Source organism: Hyaena hyaena, unplaced genomic scaffold (assembly GCF_003009895.1).
Source record: "Hyaena hyaena isolate Hyena2069 unplaced genomic scaffold, ASM300989v1 scaffold_734, whole genome shotgun sequence".
Taxonomy (NCBI): Eukaryota; Metazoa; Chordata; class Mammalia; order Carnivora; family Hyaenidae; genus Hyaena; species Hyaena hyaena.
Window position 1 is genome coordinate 651,828 of NW_024081365.1, and position 16,484 is coordinate 668,311.

Here is a 16,484-nt window from a genome sequence, read left to right on the forward strand (position 1 = left end):
TTAATGTTCCATTAATGGGACATTTTTTTTCATCTCCTAAGGAGTACGGAGGTCATACAGTGTTACAGAAGATCAGTTTTTTTCTTTCTTAAATCTTATAATCCAAATTGACTCCAGTGGGTTAAAAGGCATCCCAAGGGTAAGTCCTTGGGAACTGAAGAAGAAGATCCCATGATCCTAAAAAGCAGAGAAGATCTGTTACCAAGAAAACGTCCTCCCTGACTCCCAGGTCGTGTCCCATGCAGGATATGTCACAGGTTCCTGGTTTCAAAGAGACCCAAGGGGTCTCTCGAATGAAATTGCTGTGATCAACACCCTGCCTTGTAGAAGGGGATGCCATCATCCCCTGCTTCCCCATTCCTTCCTAGGCTACAAATGGGTGCCAATGAATGGGCCAAAATGCTGTGCCACGCTATGAAGAACCCACCATTTTTAACTCATGGTAAACATACAAAAAGTTTTACAAGGAGGAAATTACCCAATTTTGTAATTTAAGTAGTTAGTAGGGGACATTGAAGAAAAACACAGTAAAGACAGAAACCTACCATGATCTAAGTGACCTTCTAATACATGTAGTTCTTATAGCCGACTTCCTTAGGAAATGGTCTCCAGTTGAGTTTTAATTAAATTGGATACTGGTACTAACTTCTAGCCAAGGTACTAACTTCCAAAAGGCACAAGTGGAGGATTACAGCCTGAGCAATCAAGATGAAGGTGTTCCAATAAGACCCTCTTCCTTGAAAAGCCCCTGAAATGAAAGTAAAGGAAGAGAAGTACTCACCAAATTTGCACTGAGGCTCGGAGTCCAGAGAGTAAACTTGAGCCCCACGTTGGAACCCAAAATGATATGATTTGATGTTTGGGTATGAGAACAAAAGGTCAAGAAAGAATTCTTGAAATGTTTTTGGTGCAAAATGTTTGCTTTATTAAAGTACTGGGACAGGATACATGCAGAAAAAGCTGCATTATAAGTGTGAGAAGTGAATGATTTTATAGGAGTTTTTATCTTATGGAGAGAGAAGGTGACATTAGGCTCCTGGAAATTGAGACTGTAGATTCTTGTAGGTCTATTACTATGTTTTTCTTGTAAATCTTTAAAACAGTAACAGACTGATTGAGTTTCCTGTCCTGCATGACTGTGATCTTTATCAGTTGACCATTTGCTTTTCCTTTCTTTGTTCTCTGGCAGTCTTAAGTGCCTAGGAAATGTCACACATCTACCACTCTCACCTTGGGGGAGGGTGTGTAGAGTGGCAGTCAGCTTACCTTTTGTTAACTCATCAATTTGAGATGCTGCCTTTGTCATATATTTTCAAATGCAATTGAGTCTATTTCTGGATTTTTAAATTCTGTTTTATTGATCTTTCTTCATATTAATAGACCATTACCAAAATGTTTTTTGGTATAAATATAAAAGCTGTATCAAGTTAGCTCCAACCCTTTCCATTGCTCTCTTGTTTTCAGAGGTTTTCTGACTAATTTTGCTTCTCTGTTCCCCAAATTTTACAATCAACTTATGTGGCTTCAGAAAAATAAAACATAATATATTTTATTGGAATTGGTCTGCATTTTACAAATAGGGGAGAATTGACATTTCTATGAGGTTGTATCTTTCTATCCAGTAACTTGATGTCTTTCCATTTTTTCACATTCAATTTTGTGATTTCTTAATTATTTCACAGTTTTCCTACTTTGGATATTATGTGTTATATTTATGCCTTGGAATTTTATGTACTGCAATAAATGGGAACTTCTTTTCTATTATGTCCTCTATCGCTTGTTGGCGTGTATGAGGGTCTTTGGGCTTCATGTTAGTTAGATGACTTTTTTTGTTACTTTACTAAATTATCTTGTTTGTACTACTTTCCTCATTAATTCTTTGGGACTTTCCACATATCTAATTTGTTCTCTGTAAATAACCCTGATGAATGCCTCCAATTCTATATAATAGAAGACACAATGACATCATTATTTTGTTCATTACTTTAGCAGAAAAGCTAGTAAGATGCTAACTTTTGAGGTATGGTATATATATGTGTATATATAAGTGTGTGTGTGTATATATATATAGATATAGATTTTTGGTTTACTGAGTGTTTTGACTTAAAAAAAAACAAATAGATGTGGAATCCTGTGAAATGCCTTTATTACGTCTGTGGAAATGCATACATATTAGTGGATTTTCCAATATTGCCTTCTTTTGCATTCTTGAAATAAACCACACTGGATCACAATGCATCTTTTAAATTTGCTGTTAGATTCTATATTAAGTTTTTTGCATTGATGTTTTTAAATGGTCTGTGGTTGCCTTTTAGTGGAATAAAAATCTTTGGAACTTATTCCAAATAAATTTGAAGTTTATTGGAATAAAAACTTGGCAATCTTTATCAGGTTTTAATATTATATGTGCTTCCTAAACTGAAATACTCTAAAATAATTTAAGTAACAATGGCATTATCTGATCCTTAAAGATTATATAGAATTCCTTTGTGAAACCATTTGTCTTCTTTGTACCTTCCTTATGATTCCTTGTGTATTTCTTTCTGGGGAATAACCCATAAGCCTTTTGACTTCATTTACACTAGGTTTTTAGACTTTCTGTCTTCTATTAGGATAAATTTTGGCAAGTTGTGTTTGCCTAAAAATATACTTCTTTCTTCTAAGTTTTCAAATTTATTTGCACAGAGTTATATAAAGTATTTTCTTCTTAAAAATAGTTTTTTTCTGTTTTTATGCTATTTCCCCATTCTCACTTCTATTTTTGTATATTTGTGCTCTCTCCCTTTTTAAAAGCTTATTTTAGCTAATGGTTTCTGTATTTTGTTGTGTTTTTCAAATAACCAAGTTTTGCATTTATTCTACTCTTTTCTGTTTTCCAAATTATTATTGGTAAGTTTACCTTTATTAACTCCTTTCTTCTTTCTTTTGAGTTACTTTATTTTATTCTCGCTTTCCATTTTGGATATTGAATTCATTTATACTTCTTTTTTCCTCTTAACTGCCCAGGTATTTAAAGCTATAAGTTTTCCTGTGATAACTGCTTTAGCAGTATCACAGAGATTCTGTGTCATGTTTTCTTTATTATCTTTGAGAAATTCTATTTTATTTTTCCATTTTTCCCAGAAGCTTTTTTTTTTTTTTTAATGTTTTATTTATTTCTAGGAGAGAGAGAGAGACAGCGTGAGCAGGGGAGGGTCAGAGAGAGAGGGAGTCACAGACTGAAACAGGCTCCAGGCTCTGAGCTGGCAGTCAGCACAGAGCCCGACGCGGGGCCCGAACCCACGAACCGCGAGATCATGACCTAAGCGAAAGTCGGACGCTTAACCGACTAAGCCACCCAGGCGCCCCGATCCCAGAAGCTTCTTAAGAGAGTGTTTTAACTTAACAGGAAAAAAATATTAAAACATTAAAAAAAATTCTGTCATTAACTTCTAAAAGTTTTATTATATTATGATCAGAGAATGTTATTCATATATTCCTGTTCTTTGGAATTTCTTGAGATTTTCTTGGTGGCCTAATATTTGCTCAGTTTTCATGAATGCTCCACATGCACTTGCAAAAAGAATATATATTTTCTTTTGGGGCGCCTGGGTGGCTTAGTCGGTTAAGCGTCCGACTTTTGCTTAGGTCATGATCTCGCGGTTCGAGGGTTCGAGCCCCGCGTTGGGCTCTGTGCTGACTGCCAGCTCAGAGCCTGGAGTCTGTGACTCCCTCTGTCTCTGCCCCTCCCCTGCTCACGCTGTCTCTCTCTCTCTCTCTCTCTCTCTCCTAGGAATAAAACATTTAAAAAAAAAAAGAATATATATTTTCTTTTTATAGGTACAGAATTCAGGATAGTTTTATAGGATCTATTAGTTCCCTTTTCTCACTTAAAAATGAACAGAAACCAAAATTGTAAGACATTGGAGGAAAGCCTTTAACAAAGAAGCCAGAGACCCAAACAAATAGACCTAAAAGGAACCAAAAACACTACAGGAAGAAAAAAATACCCTCCATACCCTTCTCTCCTAAAAACTATAAATAATATGTTCAGAGAAATAAGAAGTCCATTTTGCATCCATGACACAAGAATAGGTGTTATAAAAAAGAAATGTTCTGAAAACACAAAAGACCTCTTGAAAATGAAAAAGATACATCAGCAATGAAAATTCGACAGAAGGGATTGAAAATAAAATTGAAAAAATCTACCAGAAACTGACACAAACAGAAAAATAGATTGAGAATAGGACATAAAATGATTTAATTAGATCTTCTGAAAATTTTCCAAAACACTCAGATACTAAGAGGAAGCCTCACTGCAGATGGTTCACTATGGGATAAGGGCTTAGGAGGCTCTCTTTTGAGGCTGGGCAGGCAGGGCAAGTGCCCAGCTATAGGTTCCTTTGCCCACTGTGCGGTCTGCCCTGGCTATTTGCCTCTGGTCTGATATCCTTCCTGGGCACTCCATCAGAACCCTCTATGGTCCTCTGCCCCCATTCACACTAGACCTGACCCTTTCCAGTCTATATACCACAGGTGGGATCACTCACAGACAGGCCAGGCACTGGACCCGAGGACCCAAAGGCTTTCTTCCTGTGTACTACAGTCAGCCATTTCTTAGGGTGGTGGCTCCAAATCCATCTATTATCTCTTCTGAAAAACACTCATTTTGCTTCTCTTCTGTCGCAACATGGCTTACAGTCCTCTCAGGCAAATCTTCTCAAAAATGGAGTTCTGTTAGCAATGCAGAAGTGTCTGCTAAATTAAGGAGAGCCTACCAATCCTTAGAAACACAATGGTCCCTCTGCTTCTGCAGTGGGGAGAGGAAATGCCTTAATTCTTTCTGGATGAATCACTGTTCCAGACAGTGAGTTCAAAGCTACCTACTGGCTTAAGCAGCAAAAATCACAATAACTATAACTCATATTTGCTGTTCTCTTGACTTATACAGGGGCCCCTAGCTCTCCCTGGATGACTTAGCCTCACTTTTGCTCCTACAAACACAATAGACCCTCTGAAGTCTGTCTGTGATCCTGGGCCATTGGTTAAACAATGAGCCAGGGAGGAAAAGGATGGTGGGTAATTCCAAGGTTCATGTCACTGAGGACATTGTAGAGAGGACTTCTAATTTAAGGATTAAATTAGAATGCAAGGATTCTAAATTAAGCATGCAGAATCCATAGCAAATATGAGTTAATAGAATGCATAGGCATGCACTCCAGTCTTGTATAGTGGATGGAGCCCAGTAGCAGTTTCTCCAAGCAATATGGACACTCCAAGTCAGTTGGAAGCAGCTGAGCACTTTTAAGAGACCCATCCGATTTAGAGATGAGCAAAGTGCAGGCAGTCAGGCATCAGCAACCCAGAGAGGCTTCTCTAGGAAACTATGCACATTGCCCTAGACTTCTAAGCTGGATAAATATGCCCACGCACCACCAGCCAACAGTGGTGTCAGTGATAGGAAGCCATCTGCTTAATGACCCATAGGCTGCTTTTCTCACTTCTTCCCAACTGGCCCCTATGCCAAATCTTTGCTTCCAGTTTTCCTGGTTCTTGAAATCAATTAGGAAGAGGATATCCATCCCATACCATTGACCAGTAGCCAGTTCTTCTGACAAAGGATGTGTGCCCTTAAGAAGAAAATGACCTGCTCATGACAGAGAGACAAGAGGTCTGTTTCTGACACTATGGGTCAGGCAGATGTTGGGCTGATGGTCTATGGGTACATAGGTGTCCAGGGTGTCACCTTGGTAAAAGCAGGCATGTTGGACTCCAACCTCCCAAAAGAATAATTTCAAGCTACCCTGTAGCCATCTGCCCTGCTCCACATGTATACTGCATGCCTGCCACCTGGCTCACCTACTGACTAGGGCTGAGATTTCAAGCTCAAGGATTTACTATGTAGGTAAGAAAGGTAGGGGCTGAGAATGGCTGATAGCTTTTAAATCAAAATCTACAAATTAACCATTGCCATTATTAGCAGCAGGAATTTGAAAATAAACATTGAAATCTATTTCTTGAAAATTCTTTTTTTTTTTTTTTGGAGACAGTGAGAGAGCACAAGTAGGGGAGGGGTAGAGAGAGAGGGAAAGGGAGAATCTCATGCAGGCTCTGGCTGTTAGCACTGAGCCAGATGCGGGGCTCAAACTCACAAACCATGAGATCATGGCCTGAGCTGAAATCAAGAGTCAGATGCTTAAACAACTGAGCCTCCCAGGTGCCCCCTCTTGACAATTCTGAGAGGATGGTAGTTTATTAGTAAGGGTAGAGATGAAAAAAAATGTCAGCAAAATTCAACCTGACAGAGGTTACAAGTGGACCAACACACATTCCTTCCTTATAGAAAAGTCCAGGTGTATATAGTCCCAGCTTGGTGGGGCGGGGGTGGGGGTTGGGGGGGAGGGAGGTGAAGTGGGTGTGTGGTTCCATCAGGTCTCTTGGAAGTCTCCCTACCATCCCTAGGTTCCTAGGGTATGGCCTTCATCGCCAAGATCTAAGTCAGCACCTATGCTCTAATGAGCAGGATGAAGAAAGAAATAAAGAAAAGGCCAAAAGCATAGTCCAGCAGTCCCTTAAGAAGAGTTCTAGAAGGTGGCCATGGGACACTTCCTGTTTCCTCAGCCAAACTTTAGTTCATAATCACAACTAGTTATAGGGAGGCTGGCAAACGTTTTCTTCTCTGCAGCTCTGTGCTCAGACACAAAATCTATGGCTACTGAAGGAAAGGGATGTGTACTGGGGACAGTTTCTGCCACAGACGACTTCAGTGCAGTGTCTGGTTCCTTTTCCCGTCATTTTCCACCTCTGCATTATCTTGAGCACGAGGGAACAAAGTCCGGGGAGGCAGGAGACTCTGTTTCCCTCTGCTCCATGGAAATCACTAGAGGAAGGAACAGGAGCTGAAAGCAAGCAGGAAAACTGAGCACTTTCCCATCCTTCCCATCAAGCTGCCCTCCAATGGAAATATTATACAAGGCAGGTTTCAGAGAATATAGGAAGAAAAGTTAGAGAAGGTAAAACCATAAGCTAGATTGAGGACAGAGACCAGGCTTTACTGTACAATTATCTTCTTGATGCCTAGAATACAACTTGTAATGCAGTAAGCATTCAAAAATATTAGTTGAATTAGGGAGGGAAAGGCTAACTTTTTAGGAAATGACAATGCAAAACCATGCATGATCAAAGAGCAGGGAAATGGAAATATCTTGCAGTCCCAGCCCTGAGAAGGATGCTGACTGTTTCTCATGGAAAGTGACCCCTTGTTTATCTTCCAGGATAAACACTCCAATAAAGCAGAAAAGATTGCTGATTTGATATTGCTGAGCCTTGCCCTCACTGTATAAATGCCATTTGTCTGCTATGGCTGGGGAGGTTTTTGTGTCTCTGGGCTTCTTGCCAGGCATCAGCGTGTCATTGTTGAAGGTCCACAGACTCCCTTCCAGAAAGAGCCATTTCCCTTTTCAGCTCAGCTGATCTGGGAGAAATTAAAATGCTGCAGCTAGAACTGCTTCATTCCTGTCCACCACTGGCAGGGAAGCAGGGAGAGCTACAGGGAGGATGCCAGCTGCTAAGTGGGGGGATGGGAGGTTGGGGGGAAGGAGGGGGGAACTGCACGGGGTACCTCTTACTAGAAACTACAATGTGGGGAGCAGAGGGCAGGGAGGTGATGGGGGTTCCTCAGAATGACTCCAGACAGTTTTCCAAAAGTCAAAGTCAAAGAAATGTGATGGCATAAGCAGGAACGAGTAGCTCTCTATGTGCTAAAACAGAGCTCTCTCCAAGTCACAAAGTAAGGAGGGAGAAGCCAGGCACAGAAGAGTGTGTATAGTATACTACAGTGTGCGTAGGGGAAAGAAATATATGGATATACACAAATATTTATCAATGCAAAGGCCATCTCTCGGAAGATACTAAAGGAACTGTTAACAGTGGTTACTTTCACAAAGGGGGATTCTATTACTAGGAGATGTGGGATGAAAGATTTTATTTCATCCCATACCTTTGTGTAGTTTTTTGTATCATGTACAAAAAAAAATCACACAAAATAGCAAATAAATAAAAAGTAGGGGCGCCTGGGTGGCTTAGTCGGTTAAGTGTCCGACTTTCGCTTAGGTCATGATCTCGCGGTTCGTGGGTTCGAGCCCCGCGTCGGGCTCTGTGCTGACTGCCAGCTCAGAGCCTGGAGCCTGTTTCAGTCTGTGACTCCCTCTGTCTCTGACCCTCCCCTGCTCACGCTGTCTCTCTCTCTTTCCTAGAAATAAATTTAAGAAAACATTTAAAAAAGTATATAATAATAATGATGATAATGATACACAACCAAAAAAGAAAATTATGAGAATCACTGGTTAAAGCAAGGAAGATTGAAGGAGGAAATGGCAGACAAGATTAGGAATCAGTGCTATGAGATGCAGAAAAGCCAGGAGCCAGGATAGTGAGATGTGAGCAAGCCAGAAAGAGAGCAAGTGTAGGAAAACATCAGAGAGATGGGGAGCCATTCTCAGGGGCTGGGCATTCATGGTGTAGGTGGGTAGGAGGAGACTCAGGTATATTATATCCCACAGTAAAACCACCGTATTCACTTAGAAGAGTCCAAAATATTCGATTTTGTAAAATGCACAAGGTTATGTTACTGCAAATTTAATGAGAGGACAGGATGATGGAAAGGTCTTTTTAGCTGGAGCTTTATCATGTCTGTATCCAGGTCCTGGCCGCATTTGGTGCGGGGGACAACCCCAGGGTCTCTTAGCTGGTTGGTATCCAACTGACCTGGGGTGGATGAACCAGTAGAATCTTAGGAAGATGGAGGCCATATTCTTTTCACACCCCAATCTGACATTTTCTAACATCCCCTTTCCCTTGAGGAAGATAAGAATTTTAGCTTGCCCCTTTGGAAAGGAAGAGGAGGGCTGGAAGAAGATAGAAAGGAAGCACCACTCTCCATAGATCTAAATTGGCATTATGTCCAAATTTACATTACCTATGGCAGGATTTTAATGTCTATAGAAATTAAAGACAGTGAGAATGCTACATGTTGAACCAATGGAATCCAGCCAAATGATATGAAAAGATAAATTTCTCAGGGTGCTTGTGTGGGCCAGCTGGTTGAGCGCTTCTTGATTTCGGCTCAGGTAATGATCTTATGGTTGAAGATCAAGCCCTGCATCAGCTCCAGGGTTGCAAAGGTGTTGCAATAAAAATAGCCCATATGATACAATTCCATTTATGTAAAATTTACAGATTTATATGTGATTGTGAAATATACCTTTAACGTTGATGAAAACAAGCTAAGCTTTCCATTTGAGATGTGAGGAAAAAATAACAAAGAAATCTAAAAATGAAGAACATCTTAAAGGTAATAAAATTATTCAATCTGAAAATAGGAAAGAGTATAATTAATAAATAAACCCAAGTCAGGAAGCATAAGCAAATAGAAAACTGTCCAGCATATGTAATAAAGAAAAAAGATAGCATAATTACTGTATGTACTGGGGACAATATTTTGAAAACATTGAAATTAAACTGTTATCTTTTTTTTAAGCTTATTCATTTATTTTGAGAGAGAGAGAGAGAGAGAAACAAGCAGGGAATGGCAGAGAGAGAGAAGTAGAGAGAGATCCCAAGCAGGCTCCACAATGTCAGCGCAGAGGCTGTGACAAGGGGCTTGAACTCACACTCACGAACTGTGAGATAATGACCTGAGCTGAAATCGAGAGTCAGACACTTAACCAACTGAGTGAGCTACCCAGGTGCTCCTGAACAATATATTTCTTAATATTCTCTAAATCATGTTCCCCAGAAGATGCCCTGCCATTATGGCCCAAGGAGAAGGTGGCCAAATGTCCACTATGGGAAGAAGGAGGCATTAAATGGAGAAGCAATTTCCAGACAGGACACGAAATCAAAGTCTTTCTGATTCTGGGGAGAAAGAGAGAGGAGATAGATACATATAATATCAGATGCAAGTGTCCTTGTGTTTGCCAGTCTCCACATTTGGATTCTAATGTTAAAATGGGGGAAGATGGTAGGTATAAATTATCCCTTCACCTAGAAAGCCTAAAGCAAAGAGAGTTTGTATTTCTCTTCCTCTGGTAACTATAGAAGGATACCTCTAACAGGGAGTTCCCACATCATTTTAGGGGACATGAGGCGGCATGGAATGCTCATCAGAGAGACAGCTAGAGGAAGTGCTCCCCTGCCCAGGACCCCTGTTTCTCTTGTGGAATACAAGGATTCCAGAAGTTCTCTTAAGCTCCTGGTAATGTGTGGGGTAGGCAATTGAGCAGAGAACCAGTAAGCCAGCCATAGGACCACCACAGTGACAACAAAGTGACCCCAAAGTAGAGGCCATAGTGGAGATGTGGACTAGGCTCCACAAAGTATGGCCTTTGGACCTGCCTCACCTGGTAGTCTCTTAGAATTGCAGAGTCTCAGCTCCACCCCAAAACCTACCAATCAGAGTCTCTGGGTGTGGTGCACAGGAATCTGTTTTGATGAGCTCTCCAGATGATTCTTCTGCACGCAGAAATCTGAAAAGCACTGGTGAGGACAGCCTGGCCAGGAGGGTAATGGAGAAAGTGTCTAGACTCAGAGGAGTTGGAGGTAGGAGACTCAGCTGGCAGAGAGGGACTTGCAGAGACTTCAAGTGCCTGCTAGACCCCATGGCCAGATGTGACAAGGTACACAGACGGGAGACCTGCCTGAGGACCCGCCCCTCCACGTCCCTCGTACATGCTGTGCTCCCATCAATCTGCATGCCTGATTCAGAAGTAGAAGCCTGAATATTGATGGATGATTTATCTCTAATAAGAAACATAAGCCAGGGGGCACCTGGGTGGCTCAGTCGGTTAGGCGTCTGACTTCAGCGCCGGTCGTGATCTCGCAGTTTGTGAGTTTGAGCCATATGTCGGGCACTGTTGCTGGTGGCTCAGAGCCTGGAGCCTGCTTCAGATTCTGTGTCTCCCTCTCTCTCTGGCTCTCACTCTGTCTCTCTCTCTCAAAAATAAATAAATATTTTAAAAATTAAAAAAAAAAGAAACATAAGCCAGAAGAGATAAATGAGAGGTCTAACTTGCTGCCACAACACCTGGGTCCTGGCTTGTCATCCAAGACAGCACAGAGATGGTGAGATCTTATAGGAGACCCCTCTCCTCTCCTGCACCGTTAAGAGCTCCCAGGACCTCCTGTCTCAACACCAGCCATACCAGCAGACACACTTCCATTTTCTAAGTGACTTCACAGATTTAACAGCTTTTATACAAATCATCCGCAAACATGGCCAACAGCGTTAAGAGGACGATGATGACAGTGATAAAGCAATACGTCGCCCCACTTCTGACCATGCCCGACTCTCCCTGGACAACCACTTCCAATCACAACATTAGTGTCAGACATTGTCTCTTTACTTCCTATAGATTTTCGCTCTTGCGTCACTTTCACTTCCTTCCATTCTTCCAATATAGCTCTACTACTATTTTTGGTTTAATCAATACCCAGAGGTTGTATTATTACATCTACGTTGACAATGTTCTTTGTAGAACTAGGGAGTGTGTTATGACTACATACCTTTTCTTGTATAGCTTTGTGTCTTCCTCTCCTGGAGTCCTAACATGATTTATTTTCTTTCATTAAATAATAACCACAAAACCAAGTCCTCATGGTATCAGGTATGGAGTTCTCTCTTTTTATTCCAGGAGACGGAGTCCCCTCCCAGTACATCTGTCTGCCTACTCTGACCTGGGCCTGCTGTCCTGATGTTGTTCAGAGGTTGTGATTAGGGCAGTAGAGGAAGAAACTTTGTCTTGTAGAAGGTGGCAGTTAGCACTTCTCCTGAGAATCCATCTATTACCTGCTCAGAGCACAACCCATGTGCTGATCTTGCTGTGGGCCTCCTGCTTACACCTGCCTCATGGTGGTGATGCACTTCTTTAAACCTCTACCCACCTTTTGAGCAACAAGAGCTGAGGAACAAGATCTCATTCCCCACACGGATCCTTTTATGCTCCTTTTACATGGTTCTAGTACCTTTCCCCAAGTCTAGGTCTTTCATCCCAAGCCGCCGCCTGGGCTGTGGGAAGATGATGGAGAACTCCTACCTCACAACCTAGTCCCCTAATCCTGGGCAGGGAGGGGCTTTGGCCTTCAGACACCAGCGGGAGGTGCCTGTTGCCATCGGGTCAGCTTTCCTTTGCTGTGTTTCTACTGATGTGACCTTGGGCTCCTTGCTTCTTCAAATGATGCACCTATTAAATCCAGCACCAACACCCACACGTCCCATGGACAAACACCAATGATAATTGTCAGGGACAGTGTTCAAAACCTACAATGAGGAAAGAGCTCTTCCCTGACCGGTCTTATAATTAGTAGTACATCTGGCTTTTTCCTGGGAGTCAGTATGCTACCTTGTTATGAGATGTTCTGTTTGGTTCATTTCCTGCCTCTCCTTGGGTCTGGCCTAAAAAATAAAGAAGCCATACATAGTAAGCTTTGGAGGAGACCTCCTTGGTCACCCCCCGAGGGGGGCAGTGAAATGACTCTCCCAACTACACCTTCATTTCATTCTCAGCCAAGAGCCTTTGGTCCCCCAACTCCTTCTGAAGAAAAGGGACATAATGGCCAATTCTTCCCATTACAGGGATGTGTACTATGTTTCCAATTTTATATATCCTGGGAGAAAAGAAACTGGAAGGAAATGCACCTGGATGTTAGCAGCTGTTATCTCTGGGTATGAACAAAGAAGTGACCATTTTTCTTTTTTATACTTTTCTGCGTTTTCTTATTTTAAAAACAATATCTACCATGAGATGCTATTTAACAAATGTTTATAAAATATTAAAAATTATCTATCTATCTATCTGTCTGTCTGTCTGTCTGTCTACCTACCTATCTACAAAGTAGCAGGGGTAAAGGAGCCTATCTTGAGTCTGAATTAGAAGTAGGTCTATTTGGACACATCTGACCACTGGGTGATGCAAGCAGAGGTCACTTTGCAAGAATGGGCACTCTGTGTGGCATGGGTGGCTCAGTTGGTTAAGTGTCCAATTTCAGCTCAGGTCATGATCTCACAGCTAGTGGGTTCGAGCCCTGCGTCAGGCTCTGTGCTGACAGCTCGGAGCCTAGAGCCTTCTTCAGATTCTGTGTCTCCCTCTCTCTCTGCCCTTCCCCTGCTCATGCCCTTGCTCTATCTCTCTCTCTCTCAAAAGTAAATTAACACTAAAAAAAAAAAAAAAAAAAAAAGAATGGGTAGTCCAGGAGGCACTGTGGTCACTGTGAAATCCCCAGCACCTAAAGCAGTGGCTGGTGGATAATGGACACTCATAGTGTGTTTTCATTTTTTTTTTTTAAACATTTGTTATTTTGATTTTTTTTAAAATTTTTATTTATTTCTAGGAGAGAGAGAGAGAGACAGCGTGAGCAGGGGAGGGTCAGAGAGAGAGGGAGACACAGACTCCGAAACTGGCTCCAGGCTCTGAGCTGGCAGTCAGCACAGAGCCCGACGCGGGGCCCGAACCCACGAACCGCGAGATCATGACCTAAGCGAAAGTCGGACGCCCAACCGACTAAGCCACCCAGGCGCCCCACATAGTGTGTTTTCAAAATACACCAGTGAGTGAAGGAGAAGTGAGGGATTCCTACAGATGGAGGCAGATCCATTCAGGAACTTGGTCATCAGAGAGGAGGCCAGACCTGGCATCTCTCAGCTTTGTCTCTCAGCCCAGTTTTTCATGTCCAAGTGCTAGGTAAACAGGATGCTGTAAGTAAAACTGAGAGACTGCTAGAGATAAACACCTGCCCTATGACTACACCAAGAAAATGCATTACAGATGGTAGGGAAAGTATATTCCTCCACTGCTTCCTCCAAGACCATGCACAATCTCTGGCAAGAGGGAGTTCCCTGTGAAACCCAGGCAAAGCCCTTGCCAGTGGAGCTGGGTGCTTGGTGAAGCAGCCAGTGGTGTGAATGATTCTGAGCCACTTAGCTTTCACTGCATGGGATACTGTTATTCAAATTCAGCAGAATGGCAGGATGCGCTCTTAAAATTTCCTGTGGGGGACCAGGATAGTGGCAGTTTTTATCTGTGTTTTCCCCACCTTGCCAAGTCTAATAGCATATTCTTGAGGGTCAGGGGACAAAAACATAGTGGTAAGTGGAATTTCCCACTTCAATCATCCCTGATTATTAGGTATGTGGCCTAATTTGTCCTTGTTCTTACCTCCAAATAGCTTTGGGATGCCTCTACAAATATTCTTAACATTTTTGCCAAACATCATTGCTCAATAGTCAGTATGATGGCAGCAGATGTCCCTGGGCCAGTAGGTCTCTGGATATAAGATGCCCAATAGAGGTCAAGAAGAAAACATTATCTACTTCATTTAAATCTCTAGGTTATAAAGAGAGGTGTTGTAGAAGGAAGGAGTCCTCTGAATTATTTTCTCTAAAAAATGGAATCAGGAGGGGGCACCTGGGTGGCTCAGTTAGTTGAGTGTCCACCTTCAGCTCAGGTCATGATCTCCCAGTTCTTGAGATCGAGCCCCGTGTCGGGCTCTGTGCTGACAGCTCAGAGCCTGGAGCCTGCTTCAGATTCTGTGTCTCCCTCTCTCTGCCCCTCCCCTGTTCATATTATGTTTCTCTCTCAAAAATGAACATTACAAAAATTTTTTAAATGGGATCAGGAGACTGGTGAGCACCCCTCAGAAGTCAAAGTGGACTGACTTGTCAGCTGGGCTTCCACATACTTTCTCGGGGCCCTAATTTTATGTCAACATGGCTAAGCAATGGTCCCAGTTGTCTGGTTGAATGTTTAGTCTAGATGTGAAGGTATTTGGTAGGTGTGATTGACATTTACAGTCAGTTGACTTCAAGTAAAGTAGATTACCCTCCAAAATGTGAGTAGGCCTTATCCCATTCATTGAAGGCCTTAAGATAGCAAAAAACTGAGGTTTCCAGAGAAGAAATTCTGTTGTGGGACTGTAACATAAAAATTCATCCTGGGTTTCCAGTCAGCTGGCCTGCCCTATGGACTTCTGACTGGCCAACTTTCTCTATTATGTGAGTTGATTCCTTAAAATAAATCTCTTTCTCTGTCTTTCTTTCCTTCTTCCTTCCCACCTTTCCTTCCTTCTTCTACCCCCTTCACATCTATCTCCTTCCTTTCTCTCTCTCCACATGCATATATCCTATTCATCTGTTTCTCTGGAGAGTTCTGATACTGGCAAAGACTTCCTCCTTGACCAAACTGTAGTCAGACTTGTTTGAGTCTTCTCCTTCACTAGCTCTCATTCTTGACCTGCTGAGCCCAGTTTTGCTAAAGAATTCACCTACCACCTCCATATCTAATCACATTCTTCTTCCTCCACTTCCTCCTCCTTCTTCCTCCTTGATATCTAATTAAGCTCCTCTTCCTCCCCTCTTGATACCTAACCAAGTTTCTCTTAGTAAATGTCTATCGTCTTCAGCCTGCCTTGGCTATGTTAATCCACACTTGTTCCTGTTTGTGCATTTTTTTTTTATGTTTTATTTATTTCTGAGAGACAGACAGCATGAGCAGGGGAGGGTCAGAGAGAGAGGAAGACACAGAATCTGAAACAGTCTCCAGGCTCTGAGCTAGCTGTCAACACAGAGCCTGATGCGGGGCTTGAACCCACGAACCGTGAGATCATGACATGAGCTGAAGTAGGAGACTTAACCGACTGAGCCACCCAGGCACCCCTTCAGTTTGTATTTGGAGTTGAGTTTAGTATTTCCTATTGCAATGGTCTCTCTCCTGTTGCCATAGTCTTGAATAAACTCTCTTTCATTAAAAAAGGTTTAACTAATTAATTTATTTATTGAGAGAGAGAGAGAGAGAGAGAGAGAATGAGTGGGGGAAGGGCAGAGGGAGAGAGAGGAAGAGAGAGAATCTCAAGCAGATTCTGTGCTGCCATTGCAGAGCCCAACACAGGACTGGAACTCATAAACTGTGAGATCATGACCTGAGATGAAACTAACTGAGCCACTCAGGCTCTCCACTGGTCATTTTTAACAAGCATCCACTGAGTAATTTCTCTATAATAGTACAGACCCCCAAATCTAATGCTAGTTATAAACATTTTATAATACTGCAAAATCAAACTCAGTTTCTCATATGGCTGCTATTTCCTGTGTTCCTACAGCAATCAGAAGTTCTAAAATCAAGAACACAGGCTTGCCTGAGATGCAACAGGCAGGGGGAAGGGAGAGATCGCGTTTTACTCAGGTGTGGTACCACATGGCAGGCAGTAGCTCTAACAGATGGGAACGCTTCTGAATCCCTCTGGCTCATGTGAGGGAATCAGACCGCTGGCTGCGATCTGGTGTGAGGTAGGGCCCAGGAACGGAGGAGCAGTGCTGTTCACTTACAACAAGCTTCTTTTGTGTCTAGATGTCTTTCGTGAGGACATGTACAAGACCCACAGGGACTTCAGCAATATCAAATTGTGAGGAAGATTAGGATGCCAGATTAGGTCATCACAAGGCTGGAGAGCCTTTC